Source organism: Erinaceus europaeus, chromosome 3, assembly GCF_950295315.1.
Source record: "Erinaceus europaeus chromosome 3, mEriEur2.1, whole genome shotgun sequence".
In the NCBI taxonomy this organism is placed as follows: Eukaryota; Metazoa; Chordata; class Mammalia; order Eulipotyphla; family Erinaceidae; genus Erinaceus; species Erinaceus europaeus.
Genome location: NC_080164.1, coordinates 157,690,570 through 157,707,922, shown reverse-complemented (window position 1 = coordinate 157,707,922; position 17,353 = coordinate 157,690,570).

The window sequence follows — 17,353 nt, the reverse complement described above, 5'->3', positions numbered from 1 at the left end:
ATGGCAAGTTGGAAATGGAAATGGCTAGGAAAGGGGGTGGGGAGAGGCAAAAGGCATGCTGGGAAGTTGGAAGCATCCTTAGCAACTGTTGCGATTAGCAATACCCTGAGGGGATAATGTCGTGGGGATCTTTCAGGCAAAACAGTGATTATGTATATATACCATAGTGTCAGCAGTGGAGCAGGGGGTGGGGGGATGGCTTTTAAGTCCCGACACAGCTCATTTCATTCTCTATTCCCTGGTTGTCTTGAGGTTATCTCTAGCTCTCCAACAACAACTTTCTGATGTATGTCCTTATACATGTGTCCCTACAGAGAAATTAAGTCATTTTTTTCTTGGTTACACACTCAGAAAATTGGTGGGACATCATAAGGCATATGCAAGTACTATGCCACTCAGTCTACAACCTTGCTTTCTATAATGGCTAAATATTGGCTTGTCGGAAAAATCAGGATGCTTTTTTTTTTTTTGCATAGAAAAAATGTCAGGATTTTTCTAACAGTCTAGTCACTATACAACCAATGGAAACAGGACTAAAATTAGGATGACATTAATGAGGCTAACTTTGAGAGGATAATTTTAGCAATTTAAATGATGTTTATCATTTTATGCAATACTTTTAGAAATCAAAAGTAACGCAAGGGAGTCAGGCGGTAGCGCAGCGGGTTAAGCGCAGGTGGCGCTAAGCACAAGGACCAGCGGAAGGATCCCGGTTCGAGCCCTTGGCTCCCCACCTGCAGGGGAGTCACTTCACGGGCGGTGAAGCAGGTCTGCAGGTGTCTGTCTTTCTCTCCCCCTCTCTGTCTTCCCCTCCTCTCTCCATTTCTCTCTGTCCTATCTAACAACAATGACATCAATAATAACTACAACAACAAAACAACAAGGGCAACAAAAGGAATAAATAAAAATAAATAAATATATATTTTTAAAAAGTAATGCAATAAAAATCTCCCCAACAAAGAAAAATAAAACTAAGTGAATATCATCCTTCCTCAGTGAAATTCAAAATATAGTATAGGATCAACCCCTGAAGCTGTAGCATCTGTAAAAAAAAAAAAAAGCAATCATATTCCATACCTACAATGTGAGGCCTATTAATTCCTACCTTAATAAGATCAGTAGGACTGAGCTGTCCAGTGATATGTCTGGCAAGAAAGCTCACTTGGATAGTGAGGTTACTTTGCCATGGCCACAACCCAGGTTTGAGCCTTACTTTCACAAAACTGAAAGAAGTTATGATACTATGATGTCTTTCTCTGGTTCTATCTTTCTATTTAAAAAAGCTTGTCTGCAAGTTCAGAAGAGAAAATACAAGTAGAACCTGAACTGGAATTGGCGTATTGAACCAAAGTAAAAGACTCTGGGGTGGGTGGGTGGGGGGAGAGTACACATCCAAAAAGTATGACAGAGGACCTAGTGGGGGTTGTATTGTTATATGGAAAACTGAGAAATGTTATGCAAACTATTGTATTTACTGTCGAATGTAAAACATTAATTCCCTAATAAAGAAATTTATTTTAAAAAAAGTGGTAAAATCTAAGATAAGAAGGAAAAACAAACCATAAAATACTTGCTCATTCACTGAAATTATTATTCAGTTTAAAAATTGAACTCATCATTTAAATTGATAGAAAAATAAGAACAAAATCATTAAACTTTAGTCAGCTGAAGTTTGCTATGAACTCATTTCCCTTCCTTACCCACATGATATTTTCATTTTAGCAGTAAACAAAGCTAAGGGACATACACCAAACTTTGTAACAGAAGTAAAACAGATAGTTTCTCCTAGACTTTTAGTTGAGGCTCATTTAGTTATAAGCAATAGACAAGTCTATGACAATTTACTTCAGAATAAAGATGAAAGAGAGTAGGTTGCCCAGTGGAAAATGGCTGGACTATCTCCCAGAATCCTAATAATAGCTGTTACTTGTAGGATGCTCACTATGTTCCAGGCACCACTCTAAATTCTTTACATAATTACCTTATATCATTCCCTCATGGGTTCTGTAAGGTATTTGCAATAATTACATGCCTTTTACTGATCAATAAACATTATAATGAGAAATTATATAATCTCCCCAAGGTCATCAGTTATTAAGTGTAGATCTGGAATTCAAACCTAGACAGCCTGAATTTTGGCCGCATACTCTATCCACCACTCTGCCATATTGCATCACAGCCGCTCATGAATAATAGTGCATATTCAGGTTTCAGGAAGGGCGTGTACATAAGTAACTCCAAATATCCTGTGAAATCTAGGGTCTTGACATTAAAATGACTCACTCTAGTGAATCTTAGTTTCAAATTTCTATGAAAAAAAAGAAATGATTGGACTGGAGGAATAGCACAATGGTTTACAATAGACACCCACGACTAAGTTGCCTGAGGCCACAAGTTCAGTTCCCAACACTACTATAAACCAGAGCTGAGTTCTGTTTAGGTAAAAAACAAAACAAAACAAAACAAAAACTGTTTAGATGTCAGATCTGCATTAGTAAGTAATAACATAACATTCAGCGATGAAAAAAACATAGGCATGGCATGAGAGAAAGGGTAACAATGAAGAAGTTAAGAAATCAAAATAAGCCAAAAGCCCAACTCCAATAATTATTAGTATACAAAATTTACAATATTAGAGATGTGACTTACCAATTTAGAAATACAAGAACATTCATAAACAGAGGAGAGAAATAATTTCTTTTTAATCTCTATTACAACCTTCACTGATAGATATTATAATTCTCATTTCATAGATGAGAAAACTGATAGGTTGACTAACTCATACCAAAGGCTAGAGAGCCAACAACTAGACAATATTCTTGTTGTTGTTTGTGTTTGACTTTATTGGTGAGTTAATGGATTACAGTACAGGTGTTGACACATGGGTATAATTTCTCGACTCCTTGTGATAGGGGTTTGTAAAACAGTTTCACCTGCAACTTAGATCACTTTGCATCATCACGTATCAGGACCCCAAAGCCCCACCTCCCACTCTCACGCTTCCCCAGAGTCCCATCCTTTGGTCTACTGCACCAGAGTTGATCATTTGTACACATCTATTGGCACAGGAAAATATAATCACCTTTTGTAGACCATAATGAACATATACAGGTGTGCAGTTTCAATCATTTGTTTCTCATTTGTCTAAAAATTCCAAAATAGTTTTAAAACAAATTAATATAATTTTCAAACTCCTCATTATAGTCTAATTTAGTTGACACTACCATGATCAACAAACTGAAGAAGTTTAGAAATGCAAGAAAACATTGTAACTGTGGTCTTGTGTTTGGCACAGTGGATAAAACACTGGACCTCCAGGCACGAGGCCCTGAGTTTGATCCCCAGCATCACATGTGCCAGAGTAATGTTTCTTGTTCCCCTCTCTTTTTAATAAATAGAACTAAGTGTTAAGAATTAAAAAAATAAAGTAAAAGACATTGAGAGGCTGCAGTGGCACACCCCAGTTGAGCATGTATTATCATGTATGAGGACTCAGGTTCAAGACCTTGGTCCCCACTTGAAGTGGAGGAAAGTTTCATGAGCAGTAATTCAGTGATCTCTTTCTCATCTCTTTCTATTTCCCTTCTCTCTCAATTTCTCTCTGCTCTATCCAACAACAATAACAACACAGCAGCAGTGGTAATAAAAATAAAGAAAAGACACCTAAGCAGATGATTAGAGGGGAAAGTTTAAGAGACCATAACATAGATAATATTTATTTAAATTGCTGTTTTCTTCAGGATATTGAAATGACAGATTATTACTGCTAAACTTGGCTATACAGAAATCTGATTTCTAGCTTTAAATAGAAACATACTCCTCTTTTAAGAAATTTGTCTTAGAGGGAAGTAAAAGAGGTGAATTAATGTCTTCTCTCTCTCTCCAACCATTAAGATAATTTAAACTAGTTAATAGAAAACAATAAGGCTCAATTCAGCATGATAGCTCATCTGGATAGTGAACCTACTTGGTCATACACTGGATCAAGGTTGGAGTTTAACCATCACTGCAGTTGAGAAAGCTTCAGTGCTGTGTTTTTTCTCCTTCTCTACCTCTAATTCTGTTCCCTTCTATCTGGGGGGGGATCAATTTGGAGAAGTAAAACCCTGGTGGCTACAAATAATAAATAATGATCAAACCACAACATGTATTACCACTGAAATGAAATTGCACGACATATCCACCTGAATTGGGGAATAGTTTCACTGTCTTACCCATTTTACTTAAAATTATTCATACAGAACTCAATTAAAACACAACCAGGATTCTTTCAGAAACTCACTCAACCACAGCCATTAAGTTGCAGATGCTACTTTGATGCCATCCTGAACTCCCTGGGCAGATGGCCTCACCAGTGTGTTTTTGACCTTGGGTGGGCCATTGCAGTTTCCAGTGGAGAGGATGAGGACACAGAACCCTGGTGGTGGGAATGGTGTGGAATTGTATCCCTGTTATCTTATAATTTTATAAAGCAATATTAAATCACTAATAAAAAATCATGCAAGAGATGCCTGTAGGTGGGCATAGTATAGCTACACCCCACTACATTTGAGTCCTCCCCCCCAAAAAAAGAAGAGTCTATTACCTGGAATTTATACAAAAGAGCAACAAAAGCAAGGAACTATATAATACCCACTGACAATGACACTTCCTATTTCCTGCCAATAATAAGAGATTTTTTTTCCAACAGAAAGAAGCACATTAAAGATGGTGCAGTATGGTTGGAGCATTTCTCATTGCTGGTTCTAGGTGAATACAATTTATTATGTTTGGTCCTATGAAACAGTAATTCAGTAGTCAACACATTTATTTGTCTATGTATACATTGCTCGATATATCTATGTCCATAATGTGTATATTTGATCTTATGCCTTTACATCTGTGAATTAAAGTTTGCATTTTAGGAGCTACTTTACCCCAGTATTTTATTTTTTTTTCAATTGGATTTACGAAATTTGACTAAATTCAAACTGAAAATTGGGATTGAATCCTGGGAATATAGATAACTTTAGAACAGGAACTTGTCTTTAAGTATATTGTTTTGAATTAATTAGATCATAGTAGGAACTTACTTTTGATTTGATGAAGAGATTTTGATTAGACCATCACAAAACTTTTTCTTTGATTGGATTTAGAAAGTCTGACAAGATTAGGACTGTCATTTATCTAAACTTCAATTATCTATGCTGAGGATTTTGATCAGTTGGATTAGTTGAATAATGATCAGAGCAAGGGGAGTCGGGCTGTAGCGCAGCGGGTTAAGCGCAGGTGGCGCAAAGCACAAGGACCGGCATAACGATCCTGGTTCGAACCCCGGCTCCCCACCTGCAGGGGAGTCGCTTCACAGGCGGTGAAGCAGGTCTGCAGGTGTCTATCTTTGTCTCCTCCTCTCTGTCTTCCCCTCCTCTCTCCATTTCTCTCTGTCCTATTTAACAACGACAACAATAATAACTACAACAATAAAACAACAAGGGCAACAAAAGGGAATAAATAAATAAAATAAATATAAAAAAAAGATCAGAGCAAGATGGTATCATTGACTGAAATATTAGATTTGAATAAATCATAACAGTATATCACCTTTGTATTTTAGGACTTTGACTAGATCACAATTCAGACTTTTGAGGCACAGATTTCAGGTATTTTACTAGATTAAAGCTCGGAATTCTTTTTGGATTCTGTGAACACTGATTAAGCAAGGGTAGGAATTCATATTTATTTTGATTATTTGGCCTTTTATTAGAGCAGGAATTTATCTAAATAGACTGAACTGACCCTGGAGATAGCATAGTAGTTATGTACAGAGACTTGGTCATGTCAGATGCTCTGAGATCACAGGTTCAAGACTCTATAGGACCCTATCAGAACTGAGGAATGCTCTTGTAAAAACAATACATATAAATGATAATGTTTAAAGACTTGAGTATATGAGAGTTAGGATTTATTTTCGGATTTGATGAGTTCGATCAAAGTGCCTCGGGGCATTTGTTTTAGTGATTTTGTGATATCTGACTAGATTGCTGGATTTATATTCTGGGTAAAATGCATAAAGAAAGAGCAGAAAATTATCTAACTGGATACTGGAATTTTGATCAAGTTAGGGCAGATACCAACACTAACTAGATTATAGGAATCACCTAGAGAGATAGAAAATCTCATTTTGAATTTCTAGGACATTGATCAAACCACACCTTGACTTTCCTTGATTGGATTATGGATGTTTCATTAAATTGGAGCTGGAAATTAGCTATAGTTGGATTTTGGAGACATGAGTTAGAGAGGGGATTTATATTTAATAGAAATACCTGGGCTTTCATTCGATTAGAGCAGAATTATTTTTCCCTCAGATTGTGAAATTTCGTTCAGAGTATAGGTCTTTTCCCTGACAAGGATGTGACATTTAATCAAATTATACAAAAAAAATGATGTTTGCTTAAATTGTTGGGACAATGAGCAAGAATTTTTCTTAGACTATATTACTGGGACTTTGATTAGATCAGAGTGGAAAATCATCATCACCTGGATTTTTGTTTGCTTAGATTGCAGCAAGATTTTGAATAGTCTATATTTTACTAGATTATAATTAATAACATCTATATTTAGGTAGGTAATTTAAAAGGGAAGTTCTAATTAGATTACTTAGACTTTGATTACAAACAGAATTTGTCATTGGCTATATTTGAGGATCATTATTTTATTAAGGTTTTAACTGATACTTTCTTAAAGTTTCGACTTTGATTAGATAAATCATGCCATGTCTTTAGTGGAATCTGAGTGACTTAGAGAGTAGAAATTATGTGTGTTTATATGCCAAGGGCCTTCATAAGCTTAGAGCAATAATCCGTCATTAACTTGGACTTTGATTAGATGAATCAGGAAGTCATTATTTATTGGCGTGAAGGACTTGATTAAATTAGAATTTATTTTGCTTGGATCTGGGGACTTTGACAAGGCTATATGAGAGTTTATCTTTGTTCCTATTTAGAAAATTTGACTATGCTGAAAGTGGAAATTATCTGTTCAAATTCTGGAAACATTGATTATTTTAGAGCAGGAGCTTACTGATAATTGAATTTCTGAGACTTTCATTAGATATGAACAGGAATTGGTCATTGATTGAATTAAGGAGTTTGATTACATTAGAGTAGTAAAGTATCTTTTCTTGGATTTTAGTGTTATGGTTTGATTAGATCAAGGTTACTTCTTGATTGGATTTGGTGTGTTTGAGGAGATTATAAGCGGAAATCATCTATGTTTGGACACTGAATATACGCTGGCCACAAAAATATGCTATAGGATTTCACTTTATTTATTTATTCCTTTTGTTGCACTTGTTGTTTTATTGTTGTGGTTATTATTGTTGTGGTTATTATTGTTGTCATTATTACTGGATAGGACAGAGGAAAATGGAGAGAGGAGGGGAAGACAGAGAGGGAGAGAAAAAGATAGACACCTGCAGACCTGCTTCACTGCCTGTGAAGCGGCTTTACTGCCTGTGAAGTGACTTCCCTGTAGGTGGGGAGCCCGGGGCTTGAACCAGGATCTTTATACCAGTCCTTGCACTTTGAGCCACCTGTGCTTAACCCACTGCACTACCACCCAACTCCCAGGTTTCACTTGGTTAAGGTACTCTTCTCTCTCTCTCTCTTTCTCTCTCTCTCTCTCTTCCTCGTCCAGATTTCTGTTCTCTGTTAAGTGACACTTTCACAATCATTTCAAGAGTATATGCTTATTTTTCCAACCAAGAGTTCTAAGCAGAGTGCTTTTTTGTTGTTGTTCTTTCAACAAACAGATCTCTACACGGATAATTTCAAAGCCCAGGTTTGGTTTCAGCTTAACTGTCTCCATCTGCTGCTGTTCCCCAGATAGAATGACCTGCCACTTCACAGTAAGCACCAGATGTCCAAAGGGCATTTTATCCTCTCACCCAATTTCTTAAGTTTCAAAATTAAATCAACATTCTTTACCTATTTGTCAGGAGGGCCATTTTATGCAAAGTCCTTTATTTTGACACATTCCCTCTCACAGTAACATGGCTAGCTTCCCTGCCTATCTATATCCATGAGATAATACTGGCTGGTATTTAAAATCAAAACATCTGACCAAATCCATGGCCCTGTTACAAAAATTATTTCAATAATAAATCAAAATAAATAGATAAATAATTGTTTAGCATCATTACAGGCGTCTGATTCAGTAATCTGGAGTGTGACATGGAAATTACATTCCTAATAAAATTTTCATTCTTATTAAGTTCCCTGAGTATGTTTACATTGCTTTTTGGAAAAAAAAAGCACTTCAATTTATGTGCACTTAACCAGGTGCTCCATTGCCTGGCCTCATAAGCACTTCATTTTAAAATTTATTTATGTTGGACAGTGACAAGAGAGAAACTGAAAGGGAGGTAGAGGGGAAGAGAGACCCTATAGGACTGCTCCAAAACTTGTGAAGCTTCCCTATTTCAAATGGTAGTTCTAAGAACTTGTAACTTAAAGTATGGCACCTGGAAACTTGTTTGAAATACATCTTCTCAAAGACTGTTAAAATGTGAAACTACAGATCCCCAACCCTTATCTACTATATTAGAACAGACATTTTTTTCTTTTTTACTTTACTAGTTATTTACTAATTTTTTACAATATTATATAGCAAGGGAATATTTTCATACTTACATCCACCACTAAAGTTCTCAACCCCACCCCAAATCCCCAATAGGTGGGCTACTTATTTTTATTCTTTCCAACTTCAGGTTTTAATATTCTACATTTGAGTGAAACCATCTAGTAGTTGTATTAGAGTCTACTGTTAACACTGATTCCCAAGTGGTTCTATAGTTTCATTAAAACTGAAAAAGAACTGGCTGAAGACCTATTGACATTTCTAAAATTTAAATTTTAAAATTGAGCAGTTTAACCTGCTCATTATAATGCATGACTTATCAATGTAATATAATTTGTTTTAGTGTTTTAAAGTACTTAAAATCGAAGTTAGCTTTAATACAAATATAAAATATTTAGGTTTTTTTACTTTATCTCTGCCTTATCATTTCTTGATATGGTAGTAAAACAGAATAGTTTTATCCTTTAATTCTAGAAAACCATTTATTTCTTGGTTTTTGGCACAGACAAGGCTTTGCTTAAATGACTCATTCATTCATGTTGTTCCTGCTGTGCCTTACAGAATATTTATATTCCGTGTTAGCACTTTTATCCTTTCTCTATCTACTTCCTGCTGGGGTACTTAGAAGAGATTAGTGAATCAATTTATTACATATAAGGTATTACTATGAAACCCTCTTACAGCAAATATTTTATAGCATTTAAGCCACAAAGAGTTCTCATCTGGGAGTCGGGCTGTAGCGCAGCGGGTTAAGCGCAGGAGGCGCAAAGCACAAGGACCGGCATAAGGATCATAAGGATCCCGGTTCGAACGCCGGCTCCCCACCTGCAGGGGAGTCGCTTCACAAGAGGTGAAGCAGGTCTGCAGGTGTCTATCTTTGTCTCCTCCTCTCTGTCTTCCCCTCCTCTCTCCATTTCTCTCTGTCCTATCCAACAACGACAACAACAATAATAACTATAACAACAAAAAAAAGAGTTCTCATCTGCCTTGTACCTCCTACCCTAAGGGCATAATTTTTAAATTCCTTAAAAGTAGGTGTATATAGTTATATATAAAAACCTCTTGTTTCCTGTTTGATCTGACCAGTTAGTTATTCACTAATATTAGCTCATTTTCTTAAAAAATTTTTTTTTATTATCTTTATTTATTGGATAGAGACAGCTAGAAATCAAGGGGGAAGGGGGTAGTAGAGAGAGACAGAGAGACACCTGCAGCACTGCTTCACCACTCACAAAGTTTCCCCCTGCAGGTGGAACCGGAGGCTCGAACCTGGGTCCTTGCACATTGTAATACTTGTGCTCAACCAGGTGTGCCACCACATGGCCCGATCTTAGCTCATTTTCTAGAACACTTGCTGTATGTTTGAAACTTGATATCAGTAGAATTAAGCATTCACTTACACACACACAAAAATGTAACAAACAATAGTCTTGTAGGTACACAATCAAAGCTCTTATCCCTTTTCTTGAAAAATCTCCTTGATGATTTATTTTTGAATATTGTGACTCCTAACAGAGCTGGACCAAGATGAGTGTGGAGTCAGCCTGGTATGGAGAGCAAGTGCCACTTGAAAGTCATGACACAGATTCTTCCACCTCATCTACACCTGCTTCCATTTTCTGTATTAATCTATGGCTGTATAAAAAAATCACCCTACACCTAAGTAGCTTGTAACAACCAACATTTTGTATGGCCTGAGGGGGTGGCACAGTGGACTGTCAAGCACAGGGTTCCAAGCTCAATCCCCTGCACCACAAATGCCAGGGTGATATGCTAATTCTCTCTCCATCTTGCTTTCTCTCTCTTACTCTCCATCTTGCTGTAACTTGCTCATTCTCTCTCTCCTTCTTCAATTTCTAATAAATCAATAGTTGATAAAATAAAACAGCCAACATTTCATAGCAAATGTGGGTCAGAAAGGTTACTTATAAGTCTGGAATCAAAGTATGATTTAGATCAAGAGCCACAGGGATCACAAAGCTTGACTAGAATATCATGTCCTCCCATGCACATTTTTGTACTTGTTAGCGGGATCCATCTAGTTCCTCCTGGGCTGATGAACTGAAGGCTTCAGTTCCTTGTTGATTTCTCATAGAAAATACTCAGTTCATTATGAGGTGGGACACTCCATATGAAAACATTCAGGGTAACTTCAAGCATGGAAGCAAGTAGGAAAAGAGAACAAGAAAGAAACCATAGTTTCCCATAACCTAGTACTGCCTTGGACATCACTTTTCATACTCTGTTTATTAGAAGTAAGTCATGGGGCTCTATAGTGGAGATGTGAGGTTCCTGCTGTCTTAGGGTTCAAAAAGACAATTGATAGCTAATATTATCATCACATTATTTGGTAATTGGGTTAACTTTGAAAAGTCCTTTTGTTATGGTTTGCTGTACAGTACCCAGTATCTTGTATATAGCTGTGCTATTGGATGCTTCTGATCTACTTGGTCTAGGCTTTTGAGAGAGTCCGCATATCAAATACACAGCCTATATATTAAAAAGATTCAGTTTGTGTTTTGAAAAACTTTGAGACATACAATTGATTTTCCCCCTCTTATATTAATTAACTAGTGATTTATATGTCTACATTTTGCTAGGAGTGTACATAAACACCATTCCCACCACCAAAAGACTATGACCCATCCTTCCCACCCACTCCCACCCCCCACTGGCCCAGGAAGCTGCATGACTACCCCTCACCACAGGGTTTTTACTTTGGTGCCCTACTTACAATTTGGTCAGGTCCTGCTTTTAGTTTCCCTTTCAGATCTTCTTACTCAACTTCTGTTGATGAGTGGGATCATCCCATACTCATCTTTATCTTTCTGACTTAGCTCACTTCACATAATTCCTTCTAGCTCTGTCCAAGATGGGTCAGAGAAGGTGGGCTCATTGTTCTTGATAGCTGCATAGTATTCCATTGTGTATATATACCACAGCTTTCTCAGCCACTCATCTGTTGTTGGGCACCTGGGTTGCTTCCAGGTTTTAGCTATTATGAGTTGTGCTGCTATGAACATCGAAGTACACACCTCTTTTCGGTTGGGTGTTATGGAGTCCTTGGGGTATAACCCCAGGAGAGGAATTACTGGATCATATGGAAGGCCCCTACTTCCCCCAGTCCTGGAACCCTTGGATAGGGCCCACTTTCCTGTATGCCTCTCCCAATCCATATCAAATAATATTGCATCCGCCGATCACAACCTAACCAACGCACGATTGCCACCTCAACATGCTTCACTTCAGACTGTGTCCAGAGACTTCACGTGTGCAATGACAACCCTTCAGCTTCATTACTCGGGTGAGACCTTTCCTTTCATAGTATACTCTAATTTCATCTCAGGTGGTTCACTTTCTAACAAAGTCCCAAAACCTAGATATACACCAGTTTCTGTGAGAGAGAGCATATGTTCACACATATCCATAAAATACTGCAAAATATATACCTGAAAGCAGAAGTACACTAGAGTTTGCAGTGAGTACCTCCCTAACACTTCCTCTCCACTATTCCAAGCTTTGGGTCCATGATTGCTCAACAATTTGTTTGGTTTCGTATGTTAACTCTCTTTTCAGTCACCAGGTTCCAAATGCCATCAGGATGCTGGTCAGGCTTCCCTGGATTGAAGACCCCACCAATGTGTCCTGGAGCTCAGCTTCCCCAGAGACACACCCTACTAGGGAAAGAGAGAGGCAGACTGGGAGTATGGACCGACCAGTCAACGCCCATGTTCAGTGGGGAAGCAATTACAGAAGCCAGACCTTCTACCTTCTGCAACCCACAATGACCCTGGGTCCGTGCTCCCAGAGGGATAGAGAATGGGAAAGCTATCAGGGGAGGGGGTGGGATATGGAGACTGGGTGGTGGGAATTTTGTGGAGTTGTACCCCTCCTACCCTATGGTTTTGTTAATTTATCCTTTTTTAAATAAAAAAATTTAAAAAAAGAAGTCATGGGGCTGGTATGTTGTTTATCCGGTCGAGTCACATATAACCATGCAAAAGAAGCTAGGTTTGAGCCCTGGGTCACCACATGGGAAAAATTAATGAGCTGTGGAGTGGCACTGCGATGTCTCTTCTTATTGTTGTGTCTCTACAATTCTATCTCTGTATCTTTATCTCTCTATTTCTGTATCTCCTCTTCTATCTAAAGAAAAGAAAATTAAAGAAATGGCCACCAGTAGTAGTAGTGAAGCCATTCAGGCACTGAGCCCCAGCAAAAAACTGGAGGTTAAAACAAAGAGTCTAAAGACCCAACTTGCAAATATCAGGGATCAATTTCAAAAGTGACCTCACCAAATCATCTATTTTTTAGTATTTTATTTGTTTATTGACAAGACAGAGAGATTAAGAGGGAAGGGGGAAATAGGGAGAAAGAAAGAGACTTGTAACACTGCTTCATCAATCATCACAAAACCTCTCTGCAGGTAGGAACAAGAGGCATGAACCCCAGTCATTGTGACTGATAACATGTGCACTCAAACAGATGCCCTACCATACTGCCCCACCAGCTCTTGTTTCTTTACTTCTAAGAAGGCTGTCTCTTGTTCTTTATCTCCTCCTATGCCTTCTCTTTTTTTCATATCACTATTTGGCAAAAGGTAAAATGCCTATTAACAAATTGATCTTATTATTAATAATAATAACCCAGCAGTCTGTCAACAAACTGATTATAACACCATTCTTGAAAGATTTTAGTGTTATGCAATATCTTTAAACAAATATACATGCAATGCAGGGGACAGGGCAGTGGAGCACCTAATTAAGCATACATATCACCATGTGTAAGGATTGGGTTTGAGCCCTGGCTCCCCATCTGCAGGGAGAATGCTTCATAAATGAAGACAGGTCTGTAGACAGGTCTGTAGGTGCCTACTTTCTCCCTCTCAATTTCTCTCTGTCCTGATTAATAAAAATAAAAATAGAAAGAGATAAATGGCCACTAGGAACCAAGGATACGTACTGCTGGCACCGAGCCCCACTCTTGTAACAATAAAAAAAAAGGAAAGAAATAAATATAAATGAAGCCTCTGACATCTTAACGCATGCCTGGTAAAGACCTGGGGCTCAACATTCACCTGAAATGTTCTTCTGAGCAACTTAGCAACAATCATAGGATATCATCAGACAAGCTCACTCAGTGACTCTAATGGGAAAATCCAAAGTAACCACTCTCCAAACTACAGATATTAGGAACTATTCTTCTGTATTCTATCCCTGCAATTCTGATAGATTACAAATGATCATTCTGTCACCAATTCTAGATATAGCCTTGTTTAATCCTCTGACTTTCTAAATAAGAATGATTAAGATATCTAATGATATCTTAACTTCCTGATAGTATCTTAAACTTTCTTTGACTACAATTGATTCTGTGTTCTTTGGCTATAAAATATTGATTGTTCATCTTACATGTGATACAGATTAGTGACTATATGTAATAGCCAAGGTTTGTAAATAATTCAGTGTTCAACAAATGATAAGTGGTATGTGATCTCCCTCACAGATGGGACCTAAGAAACAAAACAAGGGACAATACAGTTGAACCCTCAGTAGACCATGGTCTACTAAAGCAGATATGAGGACTAAGAAGATGAAGGAAGAATACTAAAGAGAGATTGGGACTCTTAGTTCCTCTGATGGAGAAAGATGATGATTGGGGCCAGATGGTGGAGCACCTGGTTAAGCATACACATAACAGTGTGCAAGGACCTGCATTCAGGTCCCTGGTCGCCACCTGCAAGGGGAAAGCTTCACAAATGGTGAAGCAAGACTGCAGGTGTTTCTCTGTCTCTCTCCCTCTATCTCCTCCTCCTCCTCTCTCAATTTCTCTCTATCTCTATCTAATAAATAAGCAAACAATTTAAAAAGAGAGAGAGAAGGATGATGGCTTTGTGGAAGCTGATATGTACTCACATCTATCATGAGAAAATAAAGGAATATACCTTTGTGGTGACAGTAAACCTATGAATCAATATTTACTCAGTAAGTTGAATCTGAAGTTTTATAATACCAGTCCTCTCCCAAATTTCGTTGTTCTAGACAGACCTTTTTGGTGAGTGACATAGTCAGCAAGGCAGAGAGGTAAAGGCAGAACAGCACTGAAGCTTCCTGCAATGAAGTGGAGGCTGGGCTTGAACCTTAGCCCAACACAAGGCAAGGTATCCAACTAAACCATTTTTTTCTTTCACCTGCCTCTGCCTCCGAACATTTGGCCTTTGTTATTTTTCAATTATGATATGTCTTTGTGGGTATTAGGTTTGGGATTATTTTGTTTGGAACTTGTTTAGCTTCCTGGATCTTACTGTCTGTTTCCTTGCCCCTTCCAGCTCCCCTCCACTCCAAAGCACATACATAACAGTGAGCACAACACTGCCTGCCCTGACTAGCCAGAAGTGGAAATTTACTTCCCAGGGAGTCAGTACAAATGCCATTCTATTTGTGAAAGTCTGCCCTATTTTTTTTTTTTTCCCAAAAGCACTTTTCCTCTGTGATGCCTCCACTGTGCAGGAAATAGATATATTGGAGTCTAATTTTCCTGGACTTTAACTACTTCCCTGGTAGAAAGTTTAGAAATTACAGATGTATGTTGCTTCCTTTGTATTTCAGGATATCACTGGAAGTAAATTCTTCATTAGAAACAAAATGCTGGGTGGGGGTAGATAGCATAATGGTTATGCAAAAAGACTCTTGTGCCTGAGGCTCCAAAGTCCCAGGTTCAATCCCCTCCACCACCATAAGCCAGAGCTGAGCAGTGCTATGGTTTAAAAAAAAAGAAGAAGAAAAAAATAAACAAAATGCTGTTCAGCAGAATTTCACAACTATAGCTATATTTCTGAGCTCTGGGTCAGTCCCACATAAAGAAATAAATATTTGTATAACAAAAAATTTGCCTTCATGTAAAGCAGTCATTTTATTTAATGTTGAATCAAATATAAATTGACAGGGGTATAGAAATCAAGGAAAGCATGCCTATGCATTTTTAAAAATTTTTATTAGTGATTTATAATTTATTTACAAAATTATGTGATAACTGGTAACACAGGTATAATTCTTATTGTTATTTATTTATTTATTTTTAGCAGAGCATTGCTTAGCTCTGGCTTATGGTGGTGCAGGGGATTAAACATCTCATAAAAACTGCAGCAAAGGTGGGCGCGAGGAATAACATCATTGCAAGACTGGCCAGCTCCTCATGGGGTGCGAGCGCTTCCACACTACGATCATCATCTCTGGCATTATGCTATTCCACTGCAGAATACTGTGTCCCAGTATGGTTCCGTAGCCCCCATGTCCACTCGGTCGATTCCAAATTATATTCCTCCATGAGGATAATTTCTGGAATCATCCATTCCACCCCAGTTCCATGGCTGCCAGTTCTTAGCAACATCGCCCCACCAGATATTCGTCGGGATGCGGCATCATCTAAGTTCATTTCCCACATCTACGCTCGACCGGACCTGCCAATATTCTCGCGGATATCTTCGCCCACCCTGTCCAACGCTTGACGTCTCGTCATCCAATCTGGTCTCCTATGCCTACACTGAACTTCTCTGTTCCAGACTCTTGGAAACAGAGTTGGCAGTCAGCTGAGGTAAAGAACAAACACCTCATCACAGACCCCTGCAAGCGTCAACCTGGCTTTGACCTAGCACGTTATGATTGGGCCCTCCTCAATCGTTATGGAACAGGCCATGGCCGGTGCGCTGCTATGTTCCATCGCTGGGGAGCCAGAGACGACCCGAACTGCCCCTGCGGCTCCAGACAGACTATGACCCACATAGTCAACAACTGCCACCTCTCCAGATTCAAAGGAGGTCTCGAAACTTTACATCAGGCTCAACCTGACACTGTTAACTGGCTACGGAAGAAGGGCAAACGCTAGAAGAAGAAGGGGATTAAACCTGGGACACTGGAGCCTCAGGCATGAAAGTCTCTGTGTATTATGCTATCATAAGATGAAACAACGTTCTGCGTGTTCTATCTCTCTCTCTCATAAAAATAAAGATAAAAATAAGCACAATTTAAGTGTTTACAGTAGTCAGAATGTAAGTAGGTTTTTTTTTATAGGTTGCCAGTACATAAATGTATTCTTATTAAATTTATTCCTAAAGTTAACAAAGGAAGTAAAAGTCTTGAAAATTATGAATCATTATTTTATGAAATAGAAATAAATAAAAAGAAATGGGAAGCTATCCATGCTCTTGGATTGGAAAAACAACCATTCTACCCAGAGCCACATGTAGACTGAATACCACCCCATAAAGATACCACCAAACTTCTTTAAAGGGATGGAATAAAGGCAACAAGGAAAAAAATATTATCTCAAACCAGAAGTCCCTGGATTGCCAGAGTAATCTTGAGAAAAAAACAACAAGACTGGAGGCAGCATACTTCTTGACCTCCAACTATACTCTAGGCCTACTATAATACAAACCACCTGGTACTGGAACCAAAAATAGACACACAGAGATTTGGAATAGAATTGAAAGTCTAGAAATAAGCCCCCATGTATATGGACAACTAATTTTTGACAAGGGGACTCAAAATGTTAAATGGAGAAAGGAAGGTCTCTTCAACAAATGGAATTGGCAGAACTGGATTGAAATATGCAAACAAATAAAATTGAACCACTATACATCACCATGCACAAGTCAATTTCAAGGGGATCAAAGACATAGACATTAGACCAGAAACTATCAGATACATAAAAGAAAACACTGGCAGAACACTTC